The sequence below is a fragment of the Malaclemys terrapin genome, chromosome 4, assembly GCF_027887155.1.
Source record: "Malaclemys terrapin pileata isolate rMalTer1 chromosome 4, rMalTer1.hap1, whole genome shotgun sequence".
NCBI classification, from domain to species: domain Eukaryota; kingdom Metazoa; phylum Chordata; order Testudines; family Emydidae; genus Malaclemys; species Malaclemys terrapin.
This window is the reverse complement of record NC_071508.1, coordinates 77,958,886-77,983,827: the sequence shown is the minus strand read 5'-3', so window position 1 is coordinate 77,983,827 and position 24,942 is coordinate 77,958,886. Positions and strand designations below refer to the sequence as shown.

Here is a 24,942-nt window from a genome sequence, read left to right as displayed (position 1 = left end):
ATACTGGGGATTAATGAGCTATCTGCAAGAATATACTGTTTGCTAAAATTTCCCACCATTGCTACCACTGGTTCAGCTTAATCAAGGATCGGAATGGTATGACCCCTAGTAGAGACAACGTATTGGTGACTCCCTGTATTTTAAGCACTGCATCATACATCCCTGCCCCCCCTCTCCACGCCCCAGTATTTCCACTGGTGAAACTGAACTGGTGATAGCCACACTGGGAATATTTTGGCAAAATAATAATAATAATAATAATAAGCCTAGTATTGACACCCTAAGTGAGTCAGCAGAATCTACTTAACATTGCCCTGCAGGGTCACCTACTAACAAGATGAGGATTTCATGTCTATTAGAAAGGATAAAGACAAATATTTTCATTTGAAGGAGGAAAAAACAACAACCAGGAGTATGTCTAGAAGTATAAAAGCCAAAAAGATGACTTTGTATACAAATCCCAGAGAATAAATATATATCTTGATTAAATAAGAGATTAGTATCTTTTCAATAGGAATTCAAAGTTATCGAAAATTGCAAAAACAACAGAAAAGATTCCCCCCAATTGTAATAATAATAGTAAATGTGAATTTCTGAGCATCCTATTTTGGAAGGCCTTTATTTACAAATCTGCATGCAGCATACCATAGTTACCCAACTCTTGATTAGCATTGTATCCAAATGATTGTAAGTAGAATAATCTATTTAAAAGAGAACAGATTGGGACTGACCTATAGGTAATCTGTAAATGATTAAAATACCAATAAAAGTCCGGTGATGGGGAAGAGGGGGCAAAAAGGGTGTCAATCACTATTTCATGCAGTTTATTACTCACATCGCAGTTTTTTAGCAGGTGGGGCTTGAGGTATTTCGTGGTGTCTAAGTGGTAGTGATATAGGAGGCTCAGAGGCCTTGTGCAGAAATTGCATTCATAGGCCCTTAGCCTTTATATAATTGTATTAAGCATGCTGACAGACACAAATTAACATGCACTCACCCCATGATCCTTGCAATGTACTCCTTGGTCTTTTTACCAATCTTAAGTGTAGTGACAGTTTAATATTTGATATGTCCTCTTTCAGGGGAGATTATATGCTGGCCTGGCAGGGGTATGCACTCAAGGATCTAATGATCCTTTTCTATCTCTAACTACTATGATCTGCTTGTCATTCCTATATTTAGATATGCAGAAATGTTTATTGCAAAAACAGAAATTAAGGGATATCAGGAAAACAATGCTAGGCCATATGTGGCCTAAAGACATGTTTGTCCCCAGTCGTGTTGAAAAGATAACCCCAAAGTTGTGATGAGACCGGTCCATAACAGCACCTTTACAAAGGAGGACATTTTGTTGTGTTATAGCAAATTGTATATTATACGGGTGATAATAATAGCCTTGTATGACACAAGAGGCCAAAACAGAATATCAGAAATGGCCTTCTAACAAACAGCCTTCCTGCATCATCTTTACTGGGATTTAGAATTCAAAATATAGTCAATTAAATGACATTTTGCTACAATTATTCATTTCTGAGTCTTATAACTCAAATACATTTTGTCCCTTTTTCTAAAACTGATAGAATGTTAAAACAGAACGGGAAGTTTTTATTGTAAATGAAGGAAAATAAGGGTTTTTTTTCATGAATAAGTCTGACCAGTATGTTTTTACATCACGACTACAAATCTATACATAAATAACATGCCAACTCTCTCAGCGTTAATCAAAAACCTACAAGGTTAAAACCAAAAGACCTGCAGACTTTGGACCAAGCATTAACATATGGGTTGAAAAAGAAATTCACTAATGAATAAAGAAGCTAAGATAGTTGTTTAATATTGTATGAAATTTTATGAAAAGATTCCTGTCCTGCTACTAGCTGAGTTTTTTCTTACTCAAAATGGTAGATTTTCTACAAATCAATTTGATAGTAGTTTAGGAAAACATTATAACAGAAATTTTAGCCTTTTTCAATTATTGTCTTAAATGCTTTCCATGAACCTTAACTTTCCTCCTCTATTATTAACATGCCCACTGCCTTGTGCCAGCTCATTGTAAATTACCTTTGCACTCATGTTAAGGCCCCATTTCAGGGCTGTGGTGGTGACAGTATAAATGAGAATGAGACTATTATATTTTGGAATTATACTCCTGTAAAGCAATAATGTAAGTAGGCCTTCTAGGAGGTCAAGACTTGCTTGATTTATTGTGTGAAGTCCCACTTGCAGAAGATGAGCTAGGGTTTAGCCCATGGTCATGGCGGACGTAACAGGTTTAAAAGTTACATGTAAAATTAAGAAAAAGATTATACATTATGTATATGTTGCAATTTTTTGTATAAAAAGGAAATACAGAAAATTATTCAAAAGGGGGATTTACCAGTTAATGGAAAAGTTGATTTAATTTTGATTTTTAAAAAGGGAAAATTGAGGTGAAGTTGAAATCCAGCTCTATATTTATCTGCTTCTTTTTCCCCTTTGTACTGTTTTTATTCAGGACTGCCTAGGTAGGCCTCTAGAACTCCATCTTGTCATAGCCACTGAGAGGAGGTCATTAGACACACACACAATTTGCTGTAACACAACAGAGTAGTGCTGCACACACGAATCGGTTCTGGGTTTAGATCAGCCCAAAGAGGAGGAGAGCTCAGGAAGGAGCACTGGGAATCCGAGCTCCTTTTAAAGCTTCGAACAGCTCTAACTTTGCGGGGCGCTGAGAGGCGTTTGGACCTGGTTTGGTTTGTTAGTGGAGACGCTGAGGGCACGTTCAAACAAAGGCTATAGGCTAGTTCTCACTCGGAGGACGGGGTGGAACACGGGCAGGGAATTCTCTTTTCTTCTATACGAGAAACACTTCGGACTGAATTAAGAGGCGAGCTCCCTACACGTCACTGGAACTAACTTACTTTGGAAGCTTACCCCCATAACACACCCCTCCACAGCCCTTTGGCTTTTCATAGCGACCCTGCTGATTAACGGTAACCTGATTGCAGGCCGAGCTACCCTAAATCTCCTGCCACCTGTTACTGCCATAGAAAACCGTGAGCACTAATACTGTCCGTAGGAGATGAGGCTGGTGTAACGCCCGGGACTCCTATGGGGCGACCCCAGGGATGCATCTGTCCAATGGATCTAGAATAATGCGATTGTGTAGTTTATGTGACCTTTAGTGATAACTGGGATCGTGCCGGTAGCTTCTGCTGTGTGTTTCTCACCTGGTCTTACAGGCACTCGAGTCTTCCTCTTGTTCCATTGACTAGAATCCTGAACCTTCGAGTAGCCTTTAGCAGATGCTCGTCTAGGCCAGCCTGAAAGAGAGACACAGACACCCGTTACACGTATGTACTGCACATCACGCAGAGGTGCTAAAGAAGAGAGCTGCAAGAACAGAGGATTTTTAAAACTTGTGTCTATGCAGTAAGAAGCAGCGGGGTAGTTCTCGTCTCCCTGCACTGGGTTCAACAGGACACTAATGCCCGAAACTTATCCAAAGACCATGTCACCCAGCAGGGAAGGTTGCTGGATCGACAACACGTTAAGTGAATGCAGAGCACGTTAGCTAAACATCTGGGGGAAAGGCGAGGGAGAGGCGCAGACATCCCCTCCCACACCCTGGAGCTTTGAACTTCACTTTCTGCGAGGAATTGTGCGCATCCTCCAGTCTCACCTTCGCTTTTGCGGAGACACCCAGGCTGTGTTAGCGAGAGTTGAGCTCTGATCAGTCAGACATTTAAAAGTAGCCATGAAATGTAGGAGTGAAACATTTTTGCTGCCTAGGGCCAGATCTGAATCTGTCCAGACTCCCCTTTAACACTCATATTAATTCAAAAAATAAAATCAAGCAAACCCTTCGATGCAAAACAGTCAGCTGTAAAGGTCAGGAATGCCCCCCCCCCTTGACCCACTCCCTTGCTAAAGCAACTGCACCTCTTCAGGGAGTTTAAAACCAGCATTAGCCTGAGCTGGCGAGCGGGTTTCGCTGTTGCTTTTCATAGAGAAATGAAATAGACAAGACTGTACTATATGGTATAAAAGTGAGGCCTTTTACTTCCTTAGTGGAGTTAAAGGAATGTTGTGAAGTAGGTATCCGTCTGGAAGAGGCGGAGGAAACCATCAATAACTATAACCCTTTAAAAGAAGCTGCAAATTAATCCGTTAGGAGACTCTAATCGATCCAAAAGGTGCCTCTTTCCGCAGCTGCTTTTGTGGTTGGTCAGGTTTAGGAATGGGGTATTTGAAATGTTTCTTAGGGTGCAGCCCCCGAGCCCTTGAGTGGAGGCTGCTGTTGCTGCTACTGTTTTAGTGATCAGGGCTGATGGAAGTTTCAAACTTTCCACCAATTAAAGGAAATCTTCCAACAGATAAATGAGGAAGAGGAGAAACAAATGCCCCGGTTTTCTTTTTCACTGGTCCCTACGCTGGAGAGCAAAGCCTGGGAGTAGCCCCCTGATGTAGCTGAGAGGAGAAATCCCCGTTCACACTCCTGCAGCAGCAGTCCCCAGAATGGTAGCAACAGTTGGCTGGCAATGTAAAGAGATGTGAATCTAAACCACGGTGGCTCGGATTTACATTCGCTTCTGATCTGTCCAAAAATCACCTTTGGTTTAAATTCTTTTGGGCCAGGCTAGGTGGGAAATGGTGAAGATGTTTCCATAGCCTGATCTTTGCTGATCCGTCTCATCACTCCTTTTTTTTTTTAAGTTCCCCCTAAAACCTTGTCTCTCCCTTTAAAAGATGCTCACATGCATAAAGCCCTGGACAGAGGTTTGCTGGCGATTGGAAAGGACAAACACTGTTTTTTCCAAAGGGGAGAGGGCAAACAATGGGGAATATGCAAGTCTGTTTGAAAGATATTGTGACCCTTCCACCTTTGTTCTCACCAAGCCAGTTACGTGTCCTGGCTAAGGTAGGGATGGGGGGAAACAGCGAGGTGCTTTTGCTTTCGCCTTGTTTCCCTGCTTATCCCCTAGCCAGCTTTTCACTCTCTTATAAAGTACAACCAGGGCTTCAAAATATCTTTTATCTCTGGAGAAATATTAACTCTTTGCCTCGGTTGTGCTCCTCGCCCTGTGTGTCTTCAATGCAGACTTTGTTCAGATACAAAGCCAGCCCTTTCCGAGCCGGATCCCCCTCTGTGCCGGCTAGAGGGGTGCAGGGAGGGGAACCCTGGTGGTTTTTAACAGTTGAGATCTTAGATAATAATCCTTTTTTAAAAATTTTGCAGACGTTTGAACCACAGGCCCCTATCTTGCGTCAGCCGGGCACTCCACTGCCAACTTGCTGCTCAGCTCCTGTCTATTTCCCTGGGCTGATCTGCACGGGTCTACTTTTTGAAATCGTTTTTCTTTTGGGGTGCAGCAATTAGGGAGGGGGGTTTGATTTGTTGCCCACGGAATCCGCCCTGGTAATTACTGCAAAGAGAAGGAATGCAGCCTTCCTAACTCCTCCATAGATGCTCTCACTGCTGTGTGCTTGGAACAAGGCAGTTTCAGAGCCAGAGAGCTGGTGCTGATGCTGCTTTGCTCGCTTGCAATCACCTCGCCCAAAAGCATCGCCTCGGCTGGGTTTTCCCCCGGATTCCGCCTTTTTTACCCCTTTCGGGGCCACTTTGTGTTGGGGAAAGGATGATTTGGGGAATCAACGGGCTGCAAGTTGCCTAAAATCAGGTTGGAAGTGTGCAGGGAGGCGCCTTTGGCAAGCTCTTTCATGGTGCATCTCCTGGTAACTGGGGTCTCCCCCAAACCGCGGCTGATTCGTGCGCCTCCCTCTCCTCCTCCCTCCCTTTTTTATGGGGTGATCCCAGAAAATCCCCCCTCCCCACCTCGAAATAAACCCAATCTCCCTGCTAAAGAGGCAATTTAATGAACCACTTCATGTTTTTTTTTTAATTAAATCATTTCGATCCACTAAAAATCCCCTTTTAAAAAAATCCTTGGGGGTGGGAGGAGGAGGGGCTGAGAACTTTTGGGAAGTTTTATTATATTTTTTATTTTTTTACGAAAAAATAATTAAATAAAATCAACAATAAAATGACCCGAATAAACGTGTGATCCGCCCCGTTAGGCAAAAGTCGATTAAAAAGTTAGGTTAGAAGACGAGGGTGAATAACTGAATGTCTTGGTGACCAAGCGGAGTGGGGAAGGGGAGAGGGTGTTTATTTCTTTCCATATATACACATAGGACGGAAGGGTTGGGGCCGGGGGCTGGATTGAGGAGGGAGGGGGAAGGTAAAGAAGCCAAGAGAGTCTAGATAAGTCCAAGGCTCGGCGATCGCAGCTGCTGCTCCTTCGGCGAATGCGCCCTCCGCGAATGCTTTTTGGGGTAAGGGCTTCCCGGCTAGGTAGTTATATACAGCAAGCCCAGACCGCAAAAAGATTCGCGAAGGACAAAGTCTCCTGCGGCTTCCTACATCCATCCATCCGGCTGCCACCAAAATATCCACACGACCCAAAGGCGATCGGCTGATCATTTCCCAGACACACAAGGATCCCTCCCCACCCCCTCCATCCCGACCAAGTCCCTCTCCAAACCCAAGGCGATGTACCCAACTCAGGAGAGGAAGCGGTGGGGAAGGAGGGGGGGTTCCCCTAGCCCATCCCCATCACACTGGGCCCCTCTTGTCCTCCTCTTTCCCCCTCCCATCAAGGAGCTGGGAGCCCAGGCTTGCAGGATCTGGGGGCTTTGTGAGCAAGGTAGAGTTCGGAATGTCCCCCCATCTCTCTGCTCCGGAGCAGAGGGTCTAGCGCTGTGCACAGGCGCTGCGTAAAGAGAAAACTCTCCCCCTGAGCACTAAATAAATAGAGACCAAGCAGACAGCTCATTGGTGCGGACTAAAATCGTCACCCACCAATCAGGAGACGCCTCACATTTCCTTTTTTTCGAAAGGGGGAGTGCGGGGGGGGGGGGAGAGAGAGAAACATTTCCATTTCTAATTATTCAACAAATCCTAGACAAGAGCACGTTCAATAGTGTTGCCATGCAATCCCAGAACAAAAGAGACACAATTAAATTATAATAAATCAAATCAAGAGAGGACCTGGATTATGAATACATCCAAACAGCAATTAATTCCAGGTATATTTAAGAAAATGAGATGCCCAAAGTCTAATAACAATGAAGGAAGCTAAAGTAATCTAAAACTTGCCAGGGCATTTGTCAGCAAATTATGCTGATGCTGCCACCCAGCAATGGCCAATGTATGCCACCAATATCAATTCATCAGTCGATTGAGCACCCAAGATATGACGGGAGGGGGAAGAGGGAGGGAATAGAGACGAAACTGCCTACTTTCCACTTATCACCAACTATTTATACCATCGTGACTTCCAAGCTTCAACTCAGCCCAAGCAAAAAGATGGGAAATCCACCTTTTCAGTTAATAAAAGTTCCATGGATGTGTCACTGAACTACTCCAGAGATCTTGTGAACAAAGCCTTCTGGAAATTAGTAGCCCCGCTAGTGCCTATCAGCAGCAGTATAAAGGCAAACTAGTGCCCACTTTTTCTCCAAGCATCAGCCGGGTTACTACTCAAGTTAAAGAAGAAATCGTACAGAAGATCGAATAGGACTCGCAGAACTAACAATAACTCAAGAAGTTAATCTCTTGTCTGCTCGCACACTGAAAATACTGTCATTGATCAATATACACTCTCCAAAATGAGGTGCAGAGACACAAAGTTCCAGCCTTATCAGCTGTAATGGCACACGAAACTCACACCAGGAATATCACCAGAACCACAACACAAACCACCTACGCGCCCCTACATCCTCCCTAAAAAGTATTGCTAGCCACACTGCGGACTGATTTGAACAACACCAGCTTGCTTTACAAACTCCAATAGAATCAACCGAACACCCGGGCTGACTGCAGAGTTGGGGACTCTGATCACAATATTAAAAAGTTTGAAACCCCCATCACTTACCTTTGTGGGTGCATCAGAGTCCGGTCCTATGAGCATGTTGGAGGGTTCAGCCATCACCAAATATTTTTAGGAAGCCCAAAGCAAAGCATCCCTTCCTCCAGGTATGTATATAAGTTACTGTACTGTGTGGGAGGGTCACGATCTTGCTAAGTGCAGAAGATTCCCCAAGATTAACCCCTCCACTCCCTTCCCCTTCTGCAACTTGTTGTGTGTGTGTGTATATATGTGTGTGTGTGTACACACACACATATATATTATATATATATATATATACACACACGTAAATATATAAATACACACACACATATATATATATACACAGGCACACACACACAGAGATGGGAGAGCAAAGAGAAAGCGAGATCCGAGGAGTCCAGCTGCCCCCCTGACGCCGTTTTGATTGGATGGTCTTTTCATGTAGAGGGGACGTCTCAAGTCGAAGTCACGATTTCTGCTCAGTTTGGAACCATCTGTGACTGGAGCCATGACGCAGCCAGCGCACATTACTCACTTTTACAGTCACGACTTGGAAATCCGTGCAGTTTCCAACCAAAATTACACCGCCACCATTGAATTATTTAATAGGATCCAGTTAAGGGTAATCTTATGCATTGTGCCAAGAGATGCAATGATCTAGGAGGGGAGGGTCGGGGAAGGGAGGGAGCGGGAGGAAGGAGGGCAGCATTTCTGGTTGCTAATGACTGTTTTATAGAGCTATATTAAGAGTTACAGTAATTGGCTACACGTGTTGTAAGTGGATTTTTTTTAAATGATCAGTTTGTAAATACGACCACGCAGGCTCGGGGAAGGGACGATTTCTACATTAAGGACATTAGTGGGTGGCATTCTACTGTGCTATGAATACGTACGCTTGTGTTTTATTAATTGCAAGAAACGATGCCTTGTTTATATATATATATATATATATCAAATTATTGTCTGCAATTTTAGCCAAGATGTGCTTTTGCCAAACAAACAAATAAATATGTCCTATGGTATACTGATGTTCATGTCTGCATCATGTCATTGTCTGCAGGATCCGCAACTGTCGCTGGGCTTGGAGTGGTAGGTGCACCATTTTATAAGCTTGCTTTTTGTCTCGCTGAGCTAGCTAGATGTACTTACTGAAATCTGCTTTCTTTGTTATTGTCCGGCTTTAATATTTCTACTCCTTGCAGGTATATAAATAAGTCTGCGGCTAAAAGACACCCCCCCCCCATCAGGTCGGGAATTAATTTTCCCTTCCTTCTCGTGTTAAGGAGAATGGGTTGATGCATGTGGGTGTTGTACAGTGTCAATATGTGTGATTGAATGCAATCGGATTCCATGTGTTTGCTAACTGGCATGCCTCTGAACCTGCATGCTCCTAGCCTAGCCAGAGTCTCCCTGGTTCCAAAAGGGGATGACTGGTGTTCGCAGCATTGAAGTAACCCTGCACCTATTCCGTACACACAACAATCGCCCCACTGCTTCGCCTCTCATTCAGTCATTCCACCAATTCGTCTGGTGAGGTTATGACTAAGGACGCGAAGGAAAGGCAACAACAACAACACACACACACACACACACAAACCTGTAGAAGGTGTGAGCACTTAGAGGGGGGAAATGAGGTGGGAGGAGAAGGGGTGAGTCCAAATAAAGCAATCTATAGCCTCCTATTTTGCGAAGCACCATCATCAGGTACAGGCTGTTTCAAACACACAGGCGGGAAGGGCAGGCGATTCCGAGCAGAGTCAGCAGCAGAGCTTACGCACGGATGGGGAAACTTGAATGGGAGGGAAGCGCCCAGCCACCCTTAGCTTAAAATAAACAGGGATCTCAGCATACTCCGGGGTCCTTCTGAGAGTACAGCCGAGATTACAACATCCTTTGAAAGCCATTAAACCTATAGACAGCGGCTCTATCGAAAGAACTGAACTCCTCCGGCTCAAGCTAAGCAGCCGGTGCTGCGCTTTCAGCACCACAGCTAGGGGACAGCTCCCAGACTGTCCGCGCTTCGGTGGTTTCGCCTGGTTGAGCTGCAAGGGATAAGGGGACTGTAGTGTCAGCATATTGCAAGCTCCCTGTAGGCAATCTACAGAGAGTTCCCCTCTCAGTCTACAGAGCGAGTTTTGCCATTAGAGTGTGTCTAGCCATCCATTGGAAAAATAAAGAGAGAGTGGATAGGTACAGAGAGAAAGAAGGACTCAATAGCGCCGACAGAGAGAGGGAGAGAGAGTTGCAGCTCGCTATTGATTCAGAGATTTACCGACAGGGTGATTCCCCTTTCTATAAGAATTCCCTGTCTCTGGGTTCCGTGCATGCACCAAATTCATTATGCAAACCAGTATATCCCCCTCGGTTTAACAGAAACAATAAAATAATAAAACCAAGCATGCATAAAATAAAGACACGAATCACAGTCACTCTCTGCAGCATGCACAGGAAATATCACTACTTACCCAAACAGGAACTCCTTGTTGGGGGAGGGGGGGCCGGGAGAGGGACGGGACGAGAGTGGGGGGGGGGGGGGAGGAGAGAGAGAGAGAGAGAGAGAGAGAGAGAGGAAAAATCCAACAATTAATTTCCAGACAGGAGTTGGAAAAAAAATACTGCGGTGATGTCCAGGTTTTCTTCCACTCGCGCTCTCTTTTTATACAAGTGCAACCCTCTGTCTATTTCTGGAACGCGATCAAAACCCTGATGCTATTTTTAGCAGGTACTGGGGAAAAAATCCACACACAAAGCCATTTCGCTGGAACGTTACATCCAAAACATTAAATGTACATTAAGTTCCCTCCCAATACCCCCCCAATCACCCCCCGCTTCTTTCTGCACCACCATCCACAGTTGCTTTAGGTGCATCATTGCAGAGAATTAAAACAACAACAACAAAAAAACAAAACAAAACAAACAAAAAAAAACCCCACAGACCGTCTTCCATGCTGTCCTATTACACAAAACCCCAATCCACAGTTGTATTGAGCCTGTCTCTCTGTGTCTCTCTGCCTGTTGCCTTGTAAGCATTATTGTGTCTGTCTACTTGCAGGGTCTTTATGAAGTGGGCTTTAAAAACAACCAACCAACCATCAAAACACAACCACCACCATGCACCAGTTTAACATTATGCACAAACGTGGGGTTCTGGCAGGGAAGCTTGTTTTGCCGAGAGACAGAGCGATGGTTGCATACACTGAACGCACAAAGAAAGGGTTTTCTTTAATTCTCTACACCCCACCCAATGCTTTTTTAAAAAACAAATCCCTTTGTTTGGAGAATAAAGAAGCTTTCTGTCTATATATAGCTATATATGAAATCTGGTGTGTGTGTGTGTTTGCGTTCTAGTCATTCACTACGAGGGGGGGATTGGGAAAAAATAGAATCATTAGGGCTTGCAGGCTACAAGGAGCCAGCCTGAGACTCCTTTGCAAGGCTGCGTCAGTTATCAGCTATTGACGTCACGTTCAGATTCTCCTCTTCAGAGGCTCTAGTTCATCATAAAAGATGTCTGTGCTTGGAGCTTTGTGCTTGCAGAAAGGCACTTCAATTCGAGGGAAAGAGTTAATTAGCAAGCCCCATATTTTGTGTTGTGCAGCTTTCCACACAGTTGCACAAAAATCCTGTGGGGTATGCGTGTATTTATGAGAGAGAGAGAGAAAAAATATGCACTGAGGGTATGGATATATTTTAAACACACACACACAGATTTCCCATGCAGAAACACACAGAGAGCGAGAGAAATCTGCATAGACAGACCATGCAGGGACATATCCCCACCTCATGTTTGGAAACTGTAGCAAACAGAAATAGGAATAAAATCGGAGATTTTGTATTTCTCAGGCAAATAGCACGGGGGTTGCTGAATATATTTTCGCATCCCCTCTCCTGCACACACTCGCACCCCTCTCCCCCGCAGCTTTATGAACAAAAACATCAACATTCAGCAACATCTAGTCCCCACCACCACCTTACGCTTGTGTTTGGCTACTGTAGCAAAAGACAGATATTGATAAAACTAGGATTAATTCTGTATATTTGTCAGGCAAACAGCCCCGTCTCCAAGAGTGACGCAAATAACAGATTCTATGGCTCTGGCTTTCTATATTCTGCACCCACGCACTCTGCTTGGTCTCCCACGGAATCAGCTACAGAGAGCAATGATCCAGATTATACAGAGAGAGGGGGTGGGGAGGAGGGAGAGAATAACAAATGAAATTGCAATTAAAATCATAATGCTACTATACGCAAATGGCTAAATCTGATGTTATACAGTGGCACACGCACCCCCACCGCCCCCAAATTAACAATAATAATAATTTTAAAAAACCATACACCATGCACGAAGCAGCAACCAAACAAAAGGAATTGTCTTGTTGACAAATGCAGAGTTTATTTGACAAAGAAAGGTCCTTCCCATACGCCACCCTTCCCATCTCCAAACCAGAAAATATACCTCTTCCCCCCCCCCACTATATTACAAGCATTAGGAAGGAAGAGGAATTAATATATTTGGCTGCCAGGTAGATGGGGGTGGGGGGTAGGGAGCCAACCAAAAGCCTCTGTATGTTCTCAAGTAAGGTAATCAGGACCTTTAAAGGTGAGTTGGCTTGCTCTTTTCTGAGACAAAAGGACACAGCTACTTCTTAAAATATCTACAAAAGGCGAGCGCAATGGGTCGATGCTATTTTTAAACAGATCTCTTGTTGTTGGAAGATGGCACAAGGCATGTAGCTAAAAATTAAAATCGTGGCTTGTAGACTCAAACAAACACACACACACACACCCTAGGAAAAGAAAAGGTTTATTGCTGGGGTGGAAATAGTCTCTCTCAAGAGTGCATATTTTACCTCCCCCCTCCCAATTCCCACCAACCAACCCACTTCACACTTTGACTGAATGAAAAACAAAATGCAGGGACAATCAAGAAGCCAGTAAGTTATTTACTGTCTAATCTGTTTACGCATATTCTTTATTTATTAACTCAGTTAATTATTATCAACTTCTTTCGCAATGAATTTCCTAATGTCAATACACTGCAATCAATGAAGTAACGCTGTTTCTCTCTCTCTCTCGTAGCCAGACAATAACATGGCAAACTACTGCTAGTGATACAGCAACATTGGGAAAAATCACACCGCTATTACAGATCACATCATAGGCGTCGCCAGGCGCAGGGAGAGATTTGGCTTTTTAAAATAGCCGACGAGCCCTCTTTGTTATTAGGCAGCAGCCAGAAAGCACGATCAGAGGCGTTGCCATTGGCACATCCGCGCACGCCCCAACCCAGGACTTGTCTCTCTAGGCTAGAGAGAGCTGGTACATTACAACCCTCGCACAGAACTCCAGCCCTGGACATTCTTTTTAGCAAGTGCGCATGGAGGGATGACCTTTGCTGCAGGGCTGAGTCCTGCAGGCAGGAGGACACTAGTACTTGTCCTGAAGAGAGCTCGTGTCACATGAGGGCCTCAGATGCGGACACGCAGGCAGCCGTAAAACATGCCATCTTCGAGAAGTTTCAAGGAAGAGCAGCGCTGATGAACGGAAATGGTAGGCTAAGCATGTGTTTAAGGAGGCACACGCATCTACCGAAGCCTTGCCTGGCTCCCGGATGTAAAAGAGGAGTTTGCCAGGGTCTTACACGAATGGGGTGGTGACTACATGGGCCCGAATCTCCCTCCCCACTTTGTATGTTTAAAGTTCCCTCTCCTAGTCTGTGGGGATGGAGGAGAATGCAATCGAAGGGCTCATTGTCCTGAACTTGTTTCCGTTGATATGAGAAGACGCAGGCGCAGCTGTGTAGCTAGGATTAACCTGGTGATAAACCATAGGGTATGAATAGGGAACCACTGCAAACCCTCTGTAACAGCAGAAGGGCCGCCTCCTCTTTCAGTCCCTACCTCTTCTCCTTCTTCTGACTGATTTTTTTTAAACTCACCTATTGCATTCCAAGAACTAACTTGTTCCTCTTCCACAGGATTTGAAACATCTTCTGAATAAACCAGGAGGGTGCCTGCCTTTTCCAACAAGAACCAAACCTCTCCCATAAGAACAGTCCCTGTTAGCAGAAGTGTGTAATTTCCACCTCAGCAGGACAGCTCTCTACCTTCTCTACCTGCTGCTAGACACCCAACTCAAGGCTGGGCTAAAGCGAAGTACAATGCCCTGGGAATCACTTGTTTCAAATAAATAAAACAACAACAATGGAACTGATCCAAATGAAAGGAAAGGAAAGGAAAAGAAAGAACCTTTGGCAGGTGATGCTGTACCTTGCAAACAACAGTTCCCACTTCTTCTGATAAATGCAAAATGGAGAATTTATCTTCCATCTTCATATTTTATCCTCATCAGCAATCTCTTGGTTTCCAGAGAATTAAGCCTCCCTAACAACTGGGGCATAATTAAATCAATGGATTCTGTATTCTTCTCTCGAACTGGAAGGGAAATTTCACTGTTACCAGAAGGAACAGTGAGTATAGATATATGGCACTCCACATAGAACTGGAAAACTATCCAAGGTGCTGAACTATGGCATGATGCTCTTTGATGTGTACTACCTGCGAAGCAGACCATTCTGACTCTTGAAACCTTCCAGGGCTCTCCGCATTCCAAGGACAGTGGCATTGGTACAACAAACATCAGTTATCAGTATGTACAGTTTATGTTCAAAAGACACCTTTGGCCTGTTAAACACAAACTAATTCAGTTACCCTGGGCAGGGGGCAGACTAGCAAGTGCAGCCTGCCCTTGAGACATTCATGAGTAGGGGCACTCTTTTTGAAAGGGATGGGGAAATCCCATCTTTCCTTTTGATCCTTCAACCTCAAGGCCACATCATGAAATAAGGATCCTTCTGGATGGGTAGTAGTCTTCAGCTGAGCCGGTCTTATCAAGACCAGAATCAGTCAGAGGAAGCACTGCAGAATGATGGGGAAAGTGCCCTCATGTTCTCCTTGCTAGTTTGAGTGCTACTTCCTCAATGCCCCCAGCCCTGCCAGGGATCACATCCCAGTCATGAATATAATTTACAGCATTCTCCTAAACCAGGGTGACACCCAACCGTATTTTGATTTCATTCTCCAATTGACAATAGCGGATTGACTCTTACTACTTTACAAACAGAAGGGGAGTATGGGGTGACCAGAAGTAAAGAGGGTAGCACCATGATGATAAGGTCTAGGACTTTCTTTACTTGGGGTCAGATTTTCCAGAGCTCAGCATGCAGTGGCCCCCATTAAGAAATGAGCTGTTTCTATGTAATTAATCACTGCCGCACATTTCTTTAAAAATAAAGAACAACAAAACAAAACACTAGTTACCTCTGATGAGACAATATAGGAATCAGAAAATCCAGAGGATAGAGCAATAGAATTTACATGGAATTGGATAAATTAGGGGTACACATGATGTAGTGGACTAGGAGTTGTTCAGTGTGGCAAAGTGTAAGCTAATGAAAGGCCCTAATGGAGAAATTATGTTAACAGATGGTTAGAGCAGGGAACTGGGAGTCTTGATTCCTAGGTTCAAGTCCCAGATTTGCTGTAGGACTAAGGCTGGTCTGAATATTTGCATCTAAATTATATATGTTATGTTTTTCCATGAACATTTTCAAGGTTCCCCCAGCTCTGTGTGTCACCCTGAGCAAGGCACTTTTCCTCTCCGTTCCCCTGTTTATCCAACTTCAAAATGGGTCTGATACTTACCTACCTCATCAGGCTGTTCAGTAGGGATTTTACAACATTGAGACTGTGTATTAAAAAGGCATTATATAAAGGACAAAGCAGTATTATAAATAATCAGAGAGACCTTAATTTAAGAAGAAGCATACAAAGTACAAATATGCATTCCCTCTGACAATGGTATGAGGGGTGTGTGTTACATTAACATTCACGTGCGAGAAGGACTAAAGCTGGTAGTGATTAATAGATGTGGCTTCCATTTATAGAATTTTCAGAGAATTTGAACATACAGGCCATCAAACCAACAAAATGGGCCACTTGGTGTATTACTGTCATCTCATATGCATTACGTTAATAGCTGTATTTTACATGCTATCTATAACCAACCTGAACCCCAGCAGATTGAAACACCTGGTATAGTTGCACTGTTTTCTTTACTTGGATTTTTTATGTATATTTGTCCTGTTTATATTAAAAAGTAATTTAAAAAGGAGGTAACACTGGAACAGGATCTTGCTCATTGGATACAAAGTCAGACCCTAGAAAAAGTAGTTGGGGGTACTAGGATTAAAAGAGGAAAACCATCAGCATAATTAGATCAAGAAAAAAGAAAGCACAAAGGTTTAAATATGTGAGCATGATATATATATATATATTTTATATATATATATATATAAAAAAAAAATCACACGACTCCTTGATGTGAAATTCATACAGATGGGGAAAAAAATTAGATTTGGCACAGTACTATATTTCAGACACCTGGGATACCATTGCTGGTGAATCCATTGTTGAATTGGATTGGGCTTTCTAATGACCTGGAACTTTTCATGAACAAAACCCATTACCTTTAGCATAGTGTGTACTCATCCTTGATAACCATCTTATAGGATGGATGAATCAATGAGAAGAAAAACATGCAACAATAATTTGGGAAACTTTGGGCAGCCTCTTGTTGTGGTAGAAAAAGGAGAGGAGGCGGCAATAAAGAGATGCGAAAAAGCTGCATGAGGCTTTAACTAATTCAAAACCAAGTATCATAGGCAGTGCTAGAGGACGGGGTAGGGAGATGAGTGACATTTAAGCAACAAAGGCAGAATTTCTTTACTGAGATGGTAGTTAGAACATGGAGCCAAATAACTCAATCAGCAGCAGAAATCAAATCATCTCAAGGAGGAAGATGGTTGGATATCCTGTGAAAAGGAATAAGATGTAGAGTGCATTTAGCAGCAAGTTACACATGATGAGGCGAAGGGTGTGGTGAGGTACCTAGGGTTACAATGACCAGATTTGTTCAATCAGCTCTTCTCCTCTTGGCCTTTGATGTTCACTGTTCCTGTCTAATTGTTGTATCCTAATTTCCAATGCAATTTAATTTGGTCATCAAAAATTACAACACATCAGAACAGCAGAGTTGCTACTGAACCAGATAAGTTGGAGTGCATTTGAATCTGGGTTACTTTATCAGTCATTTTCCACTTACCTGCAGAGGGGATGCCCAGTTCCTAGGTTACACAAGTCAATGTTTCTGGCATTACTGCCCACCCAGAAGTCATACTTCTGGAAATGTGGATTCACTGGTACAGAAAAATAATATCAGAAGTAGTGGATTCCAGCAGTACAAATGAGAATTGGAGAATCATTGGACCAGATGATACAAACCATGAGTGACTTTCTTCTCTGTTGCCAATAGTTAATATCTGTTTGTTAAGGACTAACAGCATGGTCAGCCCTTTACATGACAAAGATCAGGCAGTCTCTGCCTCACCATTTACAAGCTAAACCAATGGGTCTTAGATTATGGTCTGTGAACCACCAGTGTCTACAGAATATTTACTGGACTCCTACAGAGGCTAACTGGTCACATGGTACTGGCTCTCATTTTTCTAAGGTGCTAAATCACATTAAAAAGAAGCTAAAAACAAAATACTTTCCCACCTATTCCTTTTCCACATAAACAAAGGCTGTATTTAATACAGTTATATTATTTTATCATGAATGGAAAGGAGGTAGTGTGTGTGACTGGAAATGGGAGTAGAAGTGTCCACAAGATTCTCTCAGCATTAAGATGTAGCCTGATCCGCTCTATGAAAAAACGTTAAGAGCTCCTAGACTAACAGACAAGACAAGACAAGAAATACCGGGAGAGACACAGGAAGGAGCAGCCGCACTTACAGTCTGAAGAGCATGTTTCCTCATGAAATTCTTCAGAAACACCATTGTACTGTGGTTGTTTTGTGTACCATGATCACACCACCAATGATTGCTAGTGAACAGCCAAAGGGATAATAATGGAGTCAATATTTTTCTTCAAATTCCACTGTGCTAACGTTGACCAGTAGTTATAATAAGGGCTGGGACTCAAGACTCCTAGGTCCCGGTCAGGTCACTTGTCCTCACTATGTCTAAATTTACATATAGTTAGAGGAATGTACATATAGTTGTCTACCTCACTGGATGACCACGGGTAGGGGGGAAAGGGGCTTTGTCATGAGGTTTACTGAGTATAAGTAAATGCTTGGAGATCCTTGGGGATGGGTGATAGTAGAAGTGCAGACTATCATCATTGTGCTATGAACTTCGGCTGCAGAGCCAGCTGAGGAACCACAAGAGCATTATACACTTTTTGGGAAGTTCCAGACAATTATAGACAGTTTTTATGTTACCTTTGCAAGAATTGCAACTATTATAGGAATATATGAATAGAAATTTGAAAACTGATTTATATTTCATTTCATACTGAATCATTTCCCAGGTTGTTCAACTTTTGTATTTAAAAACGGTCTGGAATTTTTGCTTAATCGTGAACTTAGCATAAAAATCTTACTTGCCAGATATCAATCTTCTTTATTATGGTACTACCCACTTTCTTCTAACACTAGCAACATGCTAAACATTGTGTGCCAAATTTTCAAACACATTTATCTTAAAAGGACAGTCCAACCCTTCAGATGGACATTACATTCAGGTGTCAATGTCTGAAAACTGGGCTCCAGGTGTTAAAACAAGTTTATAATTGTTTTGTTCAGCCAAACAAGATGGAAGATCTTTGGTAACTATGAGTTAAGTATTGACAGCATGCTAAGTGTTGTACAAAATACAGAGGAAGATACAGTCCCTGCCCCAAGAAGATTACTATCTAAATGGGGAGACAAAAACAAAGCAGAGAAACTTGCACTGATGAGTAGAGGAAAGTTAACTCAGCCATACTATGATTTTTTGCATTAAACAGATGTGTAACGATCTTTTTGGCTAAGGCAGGCAATCAGTAGTAGGCTTTGCAGAAGAGGTATGTTTCCAGGAGAGATCTGAGTAAATGGAGGGTAGTAGGTGTAAGGGGTATCTGGGAAGGAGAGACAAAGATCAGAGTAGAAGAAAGATACAAAGCAAGTGGCTAGGAAGAAGGGCTTGGTCAGAGTGAAAGATACAAATAGAGAGACCAAGACAGGAGTAGAGCTGTTCAGAGCCTCAAAGGTGGGGATGAGAAGTCTAATCTCATTGTGAAAGGTGATGGGAAGCCAGTGATTGGATCTGAAGGGGGAAGGAACACAACATGGTAAGAAGAACTTTGCATCTTGTGTATATTTGAAAGAACATATTTCAATTATAATATTGTAGGGCAACCATCTTGCTAAGTGACCTTGTTTATGATCCTGGCAGCACGAGAGACCAGTGCCAGACACTATTAAAACAGGGTCTTCATCCTGATTTAACACGGATTATAAAACAAAAGAAAAGAGCGACACAAGCTCACATGGTAATGTGGAGCCAAGAAAAAGTCAATGCAGCTTGAGGTGGCTTTCAGAGATGTACATCCTGAAGCAGAGAGGGGACAGTCTCTTTGCTAGACAGTTCTCGTATTTGTATTATCTTCCAGGTTCTGCCCTTGACTGACTGCAAATCTGGGCAATTCACTCATCTACATTGTACTTCCATTTACCCCTCTGTAAAATGAGTGTACTACTACTAACATATCATGCAGGGGTGTTCTGAGGCCTACTTTATTGATTGTTATAAGTCAATATGAGAGGTGCTATGCAAGGAGCAAAATATTATTTGGCCAATGCGTCTTTCCAGCAATAATACTCTATAGGTAGTTTTCTCAGCCGGTGAGCTCCTCACGGAATTCCATCACAAGCAATGTTGCCCTCTGCACCAGTTTATTCAACCTGTTCTCCTTTACAACACACAGATTTGTAGATGAGTAGAAGAGTAAGTTTTACTTTTGACTCTCAGAGAAGATTCCAAGAGCCAATAGGACATAGAATGGAATTTGGGTGGCTGCCTAGATACAGAGCTTGTCTCAACAAGAGTGTATAATATCAGGTGCTCTTTTACCATGGAGACTGTGCCTAGATCTCTAGTGGTGGCAGACAATTGTTCTTAAGTGGATAAACATAGATGCAATGGAAAGACTAGAACAAATGCTACCTTATGCTAGTCACAATTTATTTTAATAGTCAGTGTACCATGCAACCGGTACTTTGCAAATATATTGCAAGATGGTGCATATTACCAGCCTTTGAAAGTTCTTCACTTTAGAATTAGGCCATGTGACATCCTTGAGATAATCGCTATAGTAGGGCACAACTGGACATCAGCAAATCAGTGCAGCAGGAGAACACACAAAGCACGAGGAACTATAATGCAAGGCTTCGCCACAAGCATATGAATTGAAACACTGACACACACTTAACATGCTACATGCTTGCTTTAAGAAACACTGGGAAAAATCCTCAAATGGTGTAAATGTGTGTATTGTTGATATAAATGGGTAATATTTATTTAGTTATTTCAGTACCCAGAATGCTTCCATGCCCTAATAAATGTCAGTGCTTCACATGGCATCCACCATGCGGCAAGAGGGCAGAGAATCTAAAGTCAGACTGGACTGTATGCACATGATTGTGCAACTGTAGCTAGAGCATGTGGGCATGCAAACATGACTGTGTGAAGGAATCTGGATATGGTCACCCAGCAGTAAAGACTACAGCCTGTGCAATCAAAGGCTCTAAGAAGAGGGCAGATGAAAGGAGCTGGAGAAGTGCATCAGAAAGCACCACTCTGCCACAGACGGCAGATCAGGAGAACTGGAAATGTATATACATTTTGCCTAATTAGAAAGACAATTTGCAGCTTCTGAATTGGTCTAAACATGGTGGCAATGAATATCTGAAGTTACATTCAGAGCATTCAAGTAGCCAAACCACCAAGCAGTAAGAGACCAAGCTGTCTCCCCTGGACGAGGATTGATTCTTCAGGGCAGAAGACAGAAGCAGATCAGGAGAACTGGAAATGCAAATGCATTTTGCCTAATAGAAAGAAAGAAAGACGACCACAACTCATTTTTTTTTTGATCAAGAAGAGATAGAGGTCACTGAACCAGAAACCAGAGGCACTACCTCACAGTACAATGGCATCAAGCCTGACCAAGAACCCTATACTGGTGGTGTCCTCTCTGTTGCAACAGCATAGGGAGGGAGAAGCAGAGAAGAAAGACTTATCCCATATCAATCTTCACCAAGCAGAGTGAGAATCTGGCTGAAATGTGCATCAAGATGGACAATCGCTTTATTCTGCAGTAGGGTATCCAGACTGCTGATGTGGGGGAGACAGACAGGAGTGGACTTAAGTCAAGGCTAAACAAATTCAAAATCTGTATAATTTTTTTCTGTGGGGGTCAGAAGATACAGGGGTATAAGAGTCATGGGTGAGGGCTGCACAGCACCACACCAGACACGTTCAGCAGTTTCTAATTCACAATGTCAGTATGTTGCTGCTGGAAGCCCAATATTCCAGTTCTGTAGTTAAACAAAACAGCACAATCCTGGGTGAATCTGGAACCCATGAGAATGAGAACTGAAAGCACTGGCTTAAGTCAGGTGCAGTGCAACCTCCCCACCCTTCTGATGAGCCTCATTCCTGACCTGCAGCACTCCCTGACACCGGAGGCCACACTTCTGCCAGTGTGTCAGTCTTGATCTAGAGCATCTCCTCCATATTTTTGTGCCTATTGACCCTGATCCTGGAATTGGGGCATAGAACCACAGTGAAGTCAATCTGCTCCATTCAGGTGATGGGGTCACCCATGCAAATCCAGCTGCAAGATCAGAGTCATAGTTTTGTAAAGCATTTTGGGATCCTTCAGGATGAAAGGTGATATACAAGACATTACATATAAATATATAGGACACTGCATGTATAAAATGATAATTATTTTAGCTAGCACCTTAAAAAAATCAGAAGCTGAACTGTGATCTCCAGTGGTAAAAGGCTAGTGCATTAAACCAATGCACTACTTAATGCCCATGGCCACTTTGTAAACAATGAAATGACTCCCTTTTCCTCGAACAATAAAACCCACCTGGATTTGCCCAGATTATAAACATACCTTGAAATTATCAATAAATCAAAACTACTCTTCTCAGGCGAACCACCTGTTGATAACCACTTTTTTGAGTGAAGCAGCATTAAACCAGAACCTGCATCATAGTTATTTCAGTCTCCACCTTGGTTGTAGCTAAGAGTCAGGAGATACTAAATACCACCATTTCTCTTAATCTAAAGGGCTATGGCAGTTTGCAAGCACCCTAAAATTAACCAAACAGCTTGCACTTCTTGTTGTATATAGAGAGTAGCAAAGTTTGGAACATGTAATTCTCCTTAGTTTCCCTATAGATACAGCTATAAAAGATTACTATGTATAAAGATTTCCCTCTACAGGTGGCTGGAGGTTGTAACAGCCTCTCACTCTTGCATCAGAGAGTTTTTATTATTATTTTGTTATCATTTACTCTTACTACTTAATTTACACCCCAAAAATCTATAGGTTGTCTGTATTCTCAATGGTGGCAAATTCTGTATTCAAGAAATGCCAATTTCTTTTCACCCTCCTACTGACTAAAACCTTTCCGCAATTAAAACATCATTTGCAAGATCATTACGAGAGTGAGCCAACCTCCTAAAAATGGGACAAAGTGAAAGTAAAAAAACTCTGCAACAATGTGGAAGCAAATCCTAAATATCCCTCTTACCCCCCCGGGTTTTCTTCAAAAACGGACACGCTTTTTCTGCAGGAATCATCAAATACACAGGACGCACGACACGACAGTCTAGGACTCTTTTCTTTTCTTTTTTTTTTAAGAGGGGGAAATGCAATGTCGTTGAGGTTTTTAAAAGGCAGGCAGCAGAACAAATCAGCAAAGTCTGCTGCTTGCAAAAGCATCCAACAACTGAAATCAGAAAACTTTGCAAAAAGCTAATGCACAACACACGCGCACATACACACAGACAGGAACCTACCTTGCAAAATCTTCTTCACTTATATTTTTGTGTGCAAAAAAAAAAAAAAAAAAAAAAAACCCAAAGCAAAACCAGAAATAAAACCCCAAACAAAAACGCTTGCCCCGCTTCCACATGCCTCAGCTGGATTTCCAGGGAATTTGGGGAGGGATGGGAAGGGAAGAAGGTGTTGGGGGAGGGTGGGGGTTATATAAATAAACTAGAGCGTTTCGAGCTGTGTCTCTCGCGAAAGGCTGTGGGTTTCGCGTAATGTGTGTCTGCACTCTTCCAGGAGAAAAGCAAAAAAAAAAAAAAAAAACCAGTTCGTGTTCTGTGCCTGACTTGGAGACAGAGAGAAGCAAAACCCCCCTCCCACTCACCCTCCCACCCACGCATCCACCCCCACACCACCAATCCAGGCACCTCCTGAGTAACTGATCAGAGCAGAATAACTCATCACCCACGTTTGCAAAACACCCCTCTCCCCCTCCCGGTTTGGGGAACAAATTGCCAATGCACGCACCTTCGCGGGCTCTATTTATAGGCAAGCCCCTAATGTTGTGTGCGTTGCATTTCACAACCTAAATGTGTGTGTGTGTGTGTGTGTGTGTGTGGATTACAATAACGTTGCCTTTGACAGGTAGGGAGGTGTTTTTTTTTCTTTGCACTGCAGTGCGTCTGATGATCACTTTTTTTTTTTTTTTTTAGAATTTTTTTGGTGCTTACAAACAGCATGCATCTTATTTTAGGGGTCTCGGGTTAGCTGGGGGGGGGAGATTGTGCATACACCACTTTAGGATTTCCTCCCCCCCTCCCCCAGGAGTCTTTGTGTGTGTGTGCAGAAGCTGGGGTTGGTTGGAAAAGGCTCCCAGCCCTTGGCTCCCGGTAGCACAGTCAGTTCCTCCAGTGTGTGCTATTGACCTGCATTGACGTCATTGCGTCATTAGGTCTCCCTTAGAAACACTGACTTTCAAAAATAGTATCAAATTAATTCAACTGGCAGAGAGAAGCCACTAGCTGGAATGAGCCATAAAACTCCAGAATCTTCAGCCCAGCTTTGCTGTGCCTTCCCCCCACCCTAGCCCCCCTCCCTAGGAGTCAAAAAGAAATCAGATTGTATGGAAAATACCATTGATGGAATAATAAAAAAAAAAAAAAAAGACCAAATTAGATTGCAAACCCCACACCAGCCTCTCTCTCTTTCCCTTCTCCCCCCTCTCCTCCTTTCCCTTTACTGATCTAAAAATAACCCCCCTGCTTGAGCTGACTGCAGTATCTTTTGTGTTGCATCTTTCTGTTTTTAGCCTTTGCATGAGCCATTGAAGGGTGGCCCACGGGAGATCAGAAGCACAAGATATTGATCTATTGATACCCTCCAGGGCCAAGAATTAATTTTAAATGAAAGAGCTGCACCTTTATTTTGGCACTGAGTGGTGGGTGGCTGAGTAAATGACAGAGGGGTTATTTTAGGATACCATTCCCTTTCTACTATGAATCCACAGCTTCCACTTCTCTCCCCCTAGATTCATTTAAAAAAAAAAAAAAAACATCCTTCCTTCCTCAGCCCACTTCTCACGTGGACCAGTGGGCAAGCACATGTAACCCCCATTCATACAAACACAATGCAATGGAGCATTGGTAATTTGCAGAGATGGTACATTCACAAACAGCACCATAGCCCCTTTAATGCAGGTTGATTTCACAGAAAGGACACCGCAGCAGAGAGGAATTTGATTAGGTGGATTTAAGTTTGCAATCTGCTTATTAGTTTCCTTACTGTGTTGATCGTCACCTAGCAAAACTGATTTAATTTTTTAAAAATTCATTCCATTTACCATGTAGAAATAAGACTCAAATCTTAGGGCCTGATCCAAAGTCCATGGAAGTGAGAGGGAAGGGGGGGTGATTTCCAAGGGCTCTGGGTCAGACCCTTAGGGCTTCAGAGCCTGGGTCTACATACATGGGGTCACATTATGGCACTATAAATAGCTATGTAGATGTTTGGGCTCCGGCTGTGATTCCTAGGAAGGGGGATGAGTTTCAGAACCTGAGCTCTAGCCCAAGCCAGAAGGTCTACACAGCTCTTT

General features: G+C 43.0%; 1 long non-coding RNA gene across 1 annotated transcript in view; it reads right to left on the bottom strand.

Moving 5' to 3' along the window:
- LOC128837106 (uncharacterized) overlaps nucleotides 1-3,300 on the bottom strand; it is a 77,295-nt gene extending 73,995 nt beyond the window's left edge. Inside the window, exon 1 of the long non-coding RNA XR_008444891.1 lies at nucleotides 3,213-3,300. This is a non-coding gene — a long non-coding RNA (uncharacterized LOC128837106). The remainder of the gene's footprint in view (nucleotides 1-3,212) is intronic.
- Between the last annotated feature and the right edge of the window lie 21,642 nt (nucleotides 3,301-24,942).